Source organism: Aythya ferina (assembly GCF_964211825.1).
Source record: "Aythya ferina genome assembly, contig: HAP1_SCAFFOLD_88, whole genome shotgun sequence".
Classification (NCBI taxonomy): domain Eukaryota; kingdom Metazoa; phylum Chordata; class Aves; order Anseriformes; family Anatidae; genus Aythya; species Aythya ferina.
Window position 1 is genome coordinate 588,970 of NW_028181427.1, and position 11,917 is coordinate 600,886.

The 11,917-nt window shown below is 41.4% G+C and overlaps 1 pseudogene across 1 annotated transcript; it reads right to left on the minus strand.

Moving 5' to 3' along the window:
* Positions 1–313: 313 nt before the first annotated feature.
* Positions 314–1,420, minus strand: LOC311428519 (E3 ubiquitin-protein ligase RNF114-like; annotated as a pseudogene). Its single transcript has 2 exons — positions 791–1,420; positions 314–576 (listed from the first exon to the last, which is right to left on the minus strand). The product of its transcript is annotated as an E3 ubiquitin-protein ligase RNF114-like (transcript).
* Positions 1,421–11,917: the final 10,497 nt, after the last annotated feature.

Consider the following 11,917-nt stretch of genomic DNA (forward strand, 5'->3'; position numbering starts at 1 on the left):
CACAGGCATCATAGGCCAGCTGAAACAGGAACTAATCTGGTGAGTTAGCACCTAGGGGTCTCACTAAAGGAAAAGAGCCACAAAGACACCTCTCATACTATCATTTACGAAATGTAAACAAGATCAGGGGAAGAAGAGGTTTACCAGCTAGTTCATGCCAGTCAATTTGGAGTATTTCTGGCTTTAGTCAAACTAGCACAACTGGCAGAAAGCAATCAGAAAACAGGCAGATGTGAAGGAAAACAGAACTGTCTCCTCCACACTGACCTATAAATAAGCTTTGTGTGAAACAAAAAAGAAAATTAGCCTTACGTGGTTGAACAACATAGTCATATTAATAAAAAACAAGAATGATACCAAAAGATCAAATGGGGATTCAAAACTAAGATTAAAGTCTTCCATATTTCTGAATGCCTGAGTTCATCTTGGCATGGACAGGGAGAAGTGCAAGAATGCTGGCCATTTCCCTCTCATGGAAGCTTGGTTTGACAATTAGTCTTCTTTTTTATTTTATTTATCCCGCAAAGAACGCATCAAAACCTGTGCCATCATATCATCTTCATCAGCATCATAATCCTATGAACGAAGGGTACAGAAATTCTTTTACTGCCAGGGCCATATTGGTTAACACAACACAAAACCAGCTGTCTCCTCCTCTGACTTAACAGTAATTCAACTTCTCGCATTATACCATCTGCAAGGACTACATTTTACAGTAGTGGCTACATAAAAAAAGCTGGGTTTTAAGAGTCATCAGGCTCACGTATTCCAAGGATGAAGAAACACGTACCACAAAAGTATCGTATGAAAACCGGTGTCGTCTCTGAAGGTGTTCCATGAAGTTAGCACTCCTGTAATTTGGATCTCCCCACGGCATCGAGGCACAAATTGGGCAAACCACTTGTTTTGCATCCATGCTGTGCAATGTTTTTCAGTGCTCAACTAGTCCTTCTTGATCAAAGCTTTTCTTGCTGCAATATGGACAAGGAAAGGTGAAGCGATTGGGGAAGTTCCTGGTGTTGTGGAGTGGTTCTTTAGTCACAGCTTTCACACCTTCCATGATATAGTTCTGGTACTTTGAACAAGAAGCTGCGTGGCTGCGCATCTTTGAGAGAAACATCTTTTTGTTGCAGCCGTTACAAGTGGTTTCTGTCGCTTCGAACTGCTTTTCCAAGTCCAGAGCCCTGCTGCCAGGCGCCAGGGTGCTGCGGCAGACACCACAGACTGGCTTTTTGAGCTTGAGGCACTCCTGCAGGCATGGTGTGCAAAACACGTGTCCGCAGGGGACGCACATGGGGCTGTCGAACACCTCGAGGCACACGGGGCAGGTGAAGCGCGCCAGCGGGTCGGGCCGCTCGAGGCCGCGGGTGGAGGGTGCGCAGGATGCCGAGGATCCGCCACCGCCCCCTGCCACCGCCATCTCGCCGGCGGCCGCCGCACAGCCACGCCCCTGGCGCACGCTTCGTTGGGTTAGAAACTGGCTGGATAGCCGGGCCCAAAGAGTCGTGGTAAATGGAGTCAAGTCCAGTTGGAGGCCAGTCACTAGTGGCGTCCCCCAGGGCTCAGTGCTGGGGCCGGTCCTCTTTAATATCTTCATCGATGATCTGGATGAGGGCATTGAGTGCACCCTCAGTAAGTTTGCAGATGACACCAAGTTAGGTGCGTGTGTCGATCTGCTCGAGGGTAGGAAAGCTCTGCAGGAGGATCTGGATAGGCTGCACCGATGGGCTGAGGCCAACTGCATGAAGTTCAACAAGGCCAAGTGCCGGGTCCTGCACCTGGGGCGCAATAACCCCAAGCAGAGCTACAGGCTGGGAGATGAGTGGTTGGAGAGCTGCCTGGCAGAGAAGGACCTGGGAGTGATGGTGGATAGTCGGCTGAATATGAGCCAGCGGTGTGCTCAGGTGGCCAAGAAGGCCAACAGCATCCTGGCTTGTATCAGAAACAGTGTGACCAGCAGGGCTAGGGAGGTGATCGTCCCCCTGGACTCGGCTCTGGTGACACCGCACCTCGAGTACTGTGTTCAGTTTTGGGCTCCTCGCTACAAGAAGGACATCGAGGGACTTGAGCGGGTCCAGAGAAGGGCGACGAAGCTGGTGAAGGGCCTGGAGAACAAGTCCTACGAGGAGTGGCTGAAGGAGCTGGGCTTGTTCAGCCTGGAGAAGAGGAGGCTCAGGGGCGACCTTATTGCTCTCTACAGATACCTTAAAGGAGGCTGTAGCGAGGTGGGGGTTGGCCTGTTCTCCCACGTGACTGGTGACAGGACGAGGGGGAATGGGCTTAAGTTGCGCCAGGGGAGTTTTAGGTTAGATGTTAGGAAGAGCTTCTTTACTGAAAGGGTTGTTAGACACTGGAACAGGCTGCCCAGGGAGGTGGTGGAGTCACCATCCCTGGAAGTCTTTAAAAGACGTTTAGATGTAGAGCTTAGGGATATGGTTTAGTGGGGACTGTTAGCGTTAGGTCAGAGGTTGGACTCGATGATCTTGAGGTCTCTTCCAACCTAGAAATTCTGTGATTCTGTGATTCTGTGAATGTGGTCTTGTTTACTGGAGTGCACAGGAGAGAGACCATCTATCTCGTCAAAGAAAATAGTTGAAGGTCGCATCTGATAGGCCTAGCACAAAAACACAGAGTAAAACAGCATTATTTAAAGGAAAAATGCACAAAAACATCATGGTTGGAATGTCATCTAAACTAGATCTTTCATTTTAGCCTCTGGGACCTCTACTGATAGAGCTACTGGAGTATCTGGCATGACTAACAGAAGACAGTCTGTGTCAACCCACTGTATCCGGCTGACAGGAAGCAAATCGTTCCAGTAGTTCTTACAGCTGACATTCACAGCAGAAACACTGGCATTTCCATTTCAGTGGGAAAAAAAAAACTAACAAAATACAAAAAAAAGAGCAAGTTCTACTTAAAAACGTTGACCACAAAAAATAATGGTTTCAACTCTGACAGAATACACTGTGCATTTCAACCTTACCTGTTCAAATAACACACGAAGTTGGCATTCTGATTCCCCCATGTATTTTCTCATGCAGTCCCAAGCATTTCTCATAAAAAATGATATTTTCCTGTCACTTTGACTATATTCACTGGCAAGTGCACGAGCAACTAGTGTTTTCCCTGTTCCTGGGGGGCCATAAAATAGACAGCCTCTGCAATAAAAAAGATCCAGATAGGAAAAAAAACATCATGATGAGTACCTCCTACAACCATCGTCTCTAGAACAAACTCATCTTTTCTAACCAAAACACGTCATATACAAGACAGCAGTAATAGCTGAAGTGTGGGTAGAGGCAGAACAGATAGAAGTTCTGCGTTTTTACAACGTTTCACAAGAAAATTCATTTTTTTCACCCAAAGAAATGAATAAGGGGGTAACTCAAACGTATAAAACCTTCAAAAGAGAGCATACTGTCCCAGAAGGACACTTCCAAAACTGCTGACAAACAGGGTGATTACAGCAAACCGGAGCCAAACGGGCAAACTTCAGCACAGAATCTGAGAATGGGCTGAATGGTGAATCACCAGTTCATTCTGCAGCAATAAACTGCATATTCTTGCTTTCACAATATGCAGAATCTGTTAGTAAAGCATTTAATGCTCCTTTCAAAAGCATTAAGTTACTGGGTTTGGTCTCTCAGACCATCTATTGCTGATGGCAAGTGAGGAAGCCTAAAGCCGGAAGGAAAAGCGATGCCTTAGCACTCAGAGGAAAAAAAAAAAAAAAGAAAGCAAAAGTAGGCAGGAAAAACAACTGGGCTTCCAGGCAACATATTACAATTGGCTTCCACTAGATAATCCCTTCTTGCTTACAAACTAATCAAGCTGACTTGTACATAAAACTGAGAACAAAACCACTCCAACCCAACTAACCCAACTTTTTAAAAACACCAGATGGTAAAACTTAAAATTTTAAGACATTGCTTATATTTTTAACCTACAAATATTCTTGATTCTATCCGTTTTTAAGAAACCACTTTTTGCTACTACTAAAACAAATGTTCACCGCTGCCAAAAATGTTGAAGCATGGAAGCATATTGATACCTTAATTGAACTTTCTCCTGAAAACAGCTGACTTAAGATTTATCACTGTAATGAGTTACCTTGGGGGCTGAATATTGAACCGCTGAAAAACTTCTGGATACAGGAAGGGAAAAATCACCATCTCTTTCAAAGCTGCGATGTGTTCGGAAAGACCACCCACGTTCTCAAATCCAATCTAAAGAGAAATTCAACACAACAGAGTTTGTATGTTAAAGAAAGCAGCAATCTAGATCAAGGTTTCATCAGAAATTATCTCAGCACAATGGAAACATTCTGGGCAATTTTTGAAGTTGCTTTAGAGAAAACCATCAACAAAGGTAGTTGTAGATGGCACACTGAGATCTTTCATAATCACTGGAAACACTCGCTGACATGATGATTAGTTTACGACTTACCACACTATTTGCATTGCATCTCCCTGACTTCTTCCAACTTTCTTTTGATCCCTCTGAACTCTCTTTAGGTCCCGTTTCTGACGTTTCACTCGAAAAGTCCTGATTTGAATTAAGGAGAAGTTATAGGGCTTCTTTTTCTTTAAGATGCAGCTCGAAGATTTGTTTTTCGTAATAATGCCAAGCAAATGTAGAAGACATTAATTAATATATAGAAGACCTAATTAATTGACATAAACTTACACAGTTACATTCAGATAAACTTAAACATGGCTAAATATTCATTGGAAGGAGGTTCATCCCTCCCCTATTCTCTAACGACAGCAACCTTCTTGGTTGCTCTCGCCATCCTCACTGCTCTCACCACCATCCTCCGTATCACACGTGCTAAGCAAGGGAGATGAGCAAGAGGGTGTAGAATCACTGATGTCATCTGCACGTCTCTGTCTGCAAGCAAGCATATAGACCAGAAAGTTAAAAAGAAAATAGAGCAGATACTAAGTAACACCAAAAATTAAGGGAATTCTATCTCAAAATTTACTCTGAGATCTATTTTCCAGTCCATTGTACTCCTTAGGAATCTGATTTCAAAGGCCATGACATGATTTTCCTCGTGACAACTGTCTGCTTTCAAGAATGCTCAACAAAATATCTGGCAATCAACAGCATTCTCTACGCACTAACTGCTTACAGAATCCAAAAAGCCTTTATCATTACTAAGGCAATTTATCATTTCATTTAGATCTTTTATTGTTTAAGGTTAACTTCATATAGAAACATTAGTTGATTCCAAACAGAAACTAGAGTCAGTATTTGAGTGATAACTTTTTCTTTTTTTTTTTTTTTTAAATCTAACAAAACTTCCATAAAGCCTCTCCCTCTAAATTGAATAAAATTATTTTCGGTTTTAAGAAAATCATTTGTATCCTTCAAGATTAAATAGTCTGACTAAGATTTTTAAGGGGGGATTCTGGCTTCAGTTCCAGAACCAAAGAATTTCAGTTACAGAAACTCAGACACTACCTCCATAATCATCTTATCAGTGACCCACAAATATTGGATTTAAAAAAGAAACCAACTTAAAAGTATCCACCTCCTCCCCTCCAAATATTTCTTTCCTCTCTACCTTAAGACTACCAAAGTACCGATCATAAACTTACTCTGTAATTACCACTAAACTGAAAACCCTTTGAAGCATTATGCAGTAAGGAGACTGACAGCTCTACGGATAAGTAAGAGCTATCACTAGCCATACACCAACCTGGCACGTCTTCTATATTTTTGTGACCCAGCATTTTCAAGTGACTCTTTCTGTCTGACAGAATGGGGCTGGCCCGAGTTAGTCCTCTCTCGATCTCTTTGTCTTACTGAAAGGAAAGAATTTAGAATAATGATACAGATACATTTAAGAGAGGAGGATATCAAAAGATAAAGAAAATGCCACGTGTTTCACTCATCCCTAATTCCAGAAGAATTTTTAACTGTTTTTGCTTTTCATCAGTGCATGGCACAAGTGGAAAACTACACCCTGTTTAAAGGTGAACTGAAAATCACAAGAGCAAGACTGTTAAGTGTGATTAATTACTGTTATATCAAGGATACATAGCACTAAGCATGCCAAACAGCAAAGAAATACAATGTGCACAGGACACACGTGTCTGATAAAAACAGTGAAGTTCATGTGCAGAATGAAGGTACAGAACTGAAACAGAACTGTGTGTGCAAACACATGTATTTACATTCAAAAATTTTATCTCACTTATGTGCAAGAAATAAGGTTTTAAGAGAAACTGTGCGTTCAACCTACTTTCCATAGGAGCTTGGTAGCAGTCAACAGGTTTACTCTGTCGAAGGTTGTAACGCCTTGGAACATCTTCACCATCATTTTCTTTGTTCTCACTTCCTTTTGATGTTTGTAGTGTACCACAAAATGACACCGAATCGTTAAGTACTTTTGCAAATTATATGAAATCCAAAATGCATTACACAGATGCCTGTAAGTTTTATTACTATCGTTATTTTAATGACACGGTGGATCCTGCAAAACCTTAAGATGAATTTATGCAAGTCACGTTTCAGAAATCACAAATCCTAGCAGATGAGCATGCATCTAGACATTGTTCTGTCCTCTCTGAAACTGCTGATGGACTTGTCGTCAGCCTCAGTGTTTAACAACAGGCAAAATTCTGTCATATTGCTTAGCTAAGATGCAGATCTTCTGAAAACAGCTATTTCAGAAAGTCACTTCTTAGTTTGAGAAAGTATTTAATGGAAAGGGTTTTAATAATCTGTAGTGCTAAGACTAAGCGTAGTAATCTAAGTCCAAGTCTAGCTCTGCCACAAATTCTGGGAGCAATAATGGGCCAGACACAGGCTTGAAGCTCACCAATGAGAAAACAATGCCAAATGCACATAAGCTTAGGCCATTAGCTTCTGTCAAGTAACCTGAAGTTGTTTCATGAAAGATGGTAAAAAACACAAGAACCAGAGTGCAATTATCTACTGGGTTCTGGAGAATATCCTCTCACGTTAACAGCAGGACACCGAGGAAGGAACATACATATTCCGTTCACCTACCTGTTTGCCAAAAGGACTTATCTTTTTTTCTTGGAAAGCACTGCCCTCTTTGGTTTTTATTTTTTAACCCCAAAGGTTGCATTGCTTTCTGAATGCAAGGTAGGTGCCGTGGGGTATACAGACAGCACACAGAAAACTGAGCGATCAGTAAATGAGTTTGTGATCACTACCATCTCCAGTCCTTGGTGTTCCAACACTTCTATCACAAAAGCATGAATTTCTCTGCTTTAGTGCTCCTCTAACCCTTTCCTTTTTCCAATAACTTCCTTTATAACAACACTGACACTTTCCTCACTCTTTTCTGGCGTATTTTTCATTATAAAAGTATATTCTAGCTCTTTCCTGATTTAAAATTGTAGTTTGCATTTTGATCATCAATTAATTTCCCATTCAACATGCTATTTAAAATTCCTCTCTGCAAGTCTCTACTGCACAGCTCCCTGAAACCCACACACTTTAACCAAGCTTCTCCCTCTAGACTGGCCCCCTCCTTGTATTCAAGCTACTCTTATTAAGACTTTGAGCTAATATTTTCCTAACTAAACCTCCAAAGGAGTCAACTCTGCTTCTCCCTTACTAGTCCATGGCCCAGCCATTCTTCCTCTGAAGAACTTCCCTCGGGTTCCCACCTGCCACTGTGCATCTCTCTGCTCCTCTGGGCCTCTGAAGGGAGGAGCAAAGTATTTTCTGGGGCTCAGCCTCCTGTCACTGTCTCTCTGAGCTCCTTTGCAGGTGTGCAGCTGAGCTCTATCACATAATCTAACTCGTCAGCTCGTCTACTGCAACACCCTTTTCGGTCCTTAAGTACAGTCTTGCCCTGTTCTGATCTGTTTAGAAAGCTCCTACAAGGATGATCTAATTTACTGCCTTAATCACAACTAACGTTCTTCTCAAAAACTGTAAGTTTTCCCATCACTTCCAAGTTAATATGGGCTTTCGTGGCTTAACCTCATTCCACAAGTCACTGAGTACCCAGATGACAGCTCCTAATTACAGGCCCTGACAGCAGCTTACGGTGACTGCCTCCTAAACACAGAAATGCACAACGCTATCTTCCCTCCTGCTGAGCTTCACGCTTGGGAGGAGCTTTTCATACACATCTGGCAGCCTATCTATCTTGCTTCCTGAAAATTCTTGCTGTGCTGCTCAAAACCATGAAAACTGTCACGCTTCTGCTGTAGCGGTATCGCCGTTTCGCATGCTGAGTAATGCTGTCCATTTCTTTCCATTCCCACCTGTCTACAACCATCTGTTGCCTTTTATCTTGTAAGCAGTTTGGAAAAGCGCTGTATTTTTTTTTTCACCTGTTCTGAGCTCACTACAGTACAGCCCTAGAGCTCATACTAAGGCTTGTGAAGTCAATAGCAACACAGAATTGTTACAGAAGACAAATACCCAGTAGATTAGCTTGTTTCAATTGTTTAAGACAAGGCTTTTGGTTAGAACAGAGTAAAGAAAACTTAAAACCAGAACTCACCAATCTCATCTGGACTGCCAGGTCCAGTTCTTTCAAAGTCCGACTTCACACAGGTCAAGATATCAAGGTTCTCCTAATTCCAAGCAGCAAGAAAGATCGGTCACAAACGTGCAGAAAAACAGACGTGCATACATGTACATCCACTGACAGACACGTCTGTCTGTTGATGCTTACACAGTAACATTATCGAGGCACCCCGTATACACACAAAAAATAAATTATTGCACAAGAGGAGAGAATGGGAATATGATTGCGTGCACCCACAATCAGTAACAAGAATTTCTGCTCTAAACCAGCGCTCAGTACATGCAGTGGTTAAATACTTGCCCAGATACAAAACTGAGTGCATTAGTTAATCATAGGTTAATAACCTACAGTGTGACAGAACCAAGGAAAAAGAACTACCTTTCTAGCAGACATACCAAAAGAAATCATACAGGCGTGTGAGAGATGCTAATAAAAAGTACTGTGGACAATTCTGGATTCATTTCACAGCCCTGGGCAACCAGCTCTAGGTGTCCCTGCTTGAGCAGGGGAGGGTTGGACCAGGTGACCTCCAGAGGCCCCTTCTAACCTCAACCATTCTGTGATTTGAGAGAAAAAGAAGGCAATTCAGAGCTAAACAAAAAGCTATGAAAGTAGGTTATCGGGAAGTTTTAAAACGATGTGCCTATCATTCATAAGAAACAGTAATTTAATAAAATAGTTTAATTTAATAGAGCAAAACTAAGACAGAGGAGTATGATTGCTGCATACAGCTTTAACAGGGGTTCCTCTAGAGACAGGGGTTTATTTAAGCTCTCAGGCAAGGCCAGCACACGAACAAATATACATAAAGTAGCCATCAGTTCATTCAGCTGGAAATTTGAAAGGCTTCAAGTTCCTGAAAACTCTGGGAGCAGTTTGCAACCAAGGAAGAATTCTAAAATGCAAGTTAGGTCAATTAAAGAAAACAGCTCCATTTGCCTGTAACAGATGATTAAAGCTACATGATACTGGAGATTCTTTGTGAGCTCTCGGGAAAAAAGACATTAACAGGAATCAAAATTCGAGCGAGTGACCAACACAGGAAGCCATGCACTGCCTTTTGTTAAGCTTTCCAAGTAAGTGCGTTCCTGAGCATGATGAGAAATATGATCTAGGAGTTACGGATAAAAAGCTAAACAGCTTAAACTGCCAAGCTGATGGAAAGCACCAGTCTTTTTGCATATTCAGTCCCCCAGGCAGAGCTTTTAGTAACATTTGGAGTAAAAACCCAAGTCCGAAACAGCTGTTTGTAAACAGCGTCTATTCAAAATGCAGAAGGCAATTCAGAAACTGGAGTGGAAGACATGCATTTCAGCATCTCCCCGTTATCCCACATCTTCTGCAGAAGATGCTTCCTCCACTCTTAAAAGATATCTGGAGCACAACCGTATCAGTAAGACATGAAGATATAACCAGAGAGCAAGACCAAATGGTAGTTTAGACCACACTATTCTTTGGAAGGAAGTTATTTCAGTTCAAATAAAAATTACAACTAAGTTACTTCCCTACGTGAAATACTCTACAAAAATGGCAAACTGACGGAGTATTTGCTCTGTCATTTGTACCTCAACATCTTCCCAACATCTTTGGCATCTACGCATCTGCTCCATTTCATCCATTTTTTGTAGCACAACTTCCGCAGTACTAAGATACAAAGTTGACATGTAAGAGCAAAGTTAGGCATGTATGAACAAAATAAAACAGCACGCATAATCAGTAAGAGATTTTAATGTAGTACGCACAAAGCAAAAGTCATTGACACTTAGCCAAGATTTTAGACATTACCAAAAAATTAGGTCAAATCTTTATTTTTGATAGAGATTTAAGAACAAGCTTTTGAGGATTTGCAAACATACGCTGTTTTCAGGTTTATTTTCCCCTCTTACTGAGCACATTTAAAATATATATATATTTAAATGCAGGAGGAAAATAAGAATTCTGACATCCTACTAAGATGTTATAAAAAAATTATGTCAACTTTTAATCCTTCTTAAGTTGCTCTGCACAGTAGCATTAAGTCATTTTTTGTTAACCGAGGAAAGGCTGTTTGTTCTTCTCTACATGGGAATCTAAGTTTCGTGTTGTAGAAAATGATGAAATGCAAGGAAAGCAAATTCTGAAGCAGAAAACAATTTTGGCTTCAGAAACAGAAATAAACCATGGACAGAAATGCAGAATCGCTAGGACTACTTTGCTTTGACTGTATCAAACCATCCTCAGTTTCTTAATCAAGCATTACATTCACTTTTGTGAGTATGGAACAAAAAGTTCATTAAAAATGAAGGCACTTCTGATGCTAAGAAAACTGCCAAATGCGGAAAACTCAACAAATTGAACTCTCAATGCCAGGAGCAGCCATACCTCTTTGCTGTCAAAATACAGAGCAAGTCGAGGCCAACATCATGCCATAGTGCAAAGGCTTGCTAAGAAAGATCATTTTAAGAGGTCTGCAAGAAAAGATGACTTACTTTGTTATAAGTTTGTCAAATAGAATGGACGAGTTAGTAGTAGAGTACCGACTGCGTCCGACTCTACAGCTGCGGCGCAGCTCCAAGTCCCTGTTTTCTCCGTGGACTCGTCTCACAGTTTTTGCACCAGCTCTACTCCTCAATGTTCTGGTGACTGAAACGCAGAAACAAAGTATTTTGAAACAGTGAAGATGGGATTCTCCTTATTTCACCGTTGCTCTTGTAAAATGGAAACAGACAAACAAAAAAGGCACCCTGAAGTGGATTGATTTTTCTTTACATTTCAGATCAGAAGTTGTTGTCACAACCACTGCATTCCACTTACTTATCGCTCTGCACGTTTAAACTGTCTACTTAAAACTGTGACCTGTAGAGAAATTCTTAAAGAGACTGAAAGCTAGCCAGACAAAAAAAAAAGGTGCAACTTTTGTTCCATGCAGGAGGGAAATCTACTCCAGTTATTTCTGTCTTGGAAAAGTGAGAACAATCAACACCTTTCTCTAAGGTGTTTTCACTCCATTCATGTCAAACTGTATCTAACAGTGCTCAAAACAAACACTATTACATTGCAAGCCTCTTCCTAAGAGGTGTATGTTTGATTACTCTGTTTATGCATGCAGCACTTTCATTTCCTGCATTATGATCTAACAGCTCAAGGAGGTAAGAATCGTTTCAAGAGAAACACCCAAACACCACATAACTCAAACTCGTGCTTTTTAGAAAAAAGCCTGCCCATTGTTTACTATACAGCACCCTTTGGCACAGGTTTGTTGCTTGCACTCTCATTAAAAGAGCCAAGAGGACAAGGGGAAGGGAAGAGCTACACCACTGTGCTGGTAGGATCACAGCTAAGGTTTACTTTTGTGGTTGCCAACTATAAAACTAAGTTTGAACTTACCAAGTATCAATTTACTTTGCACAA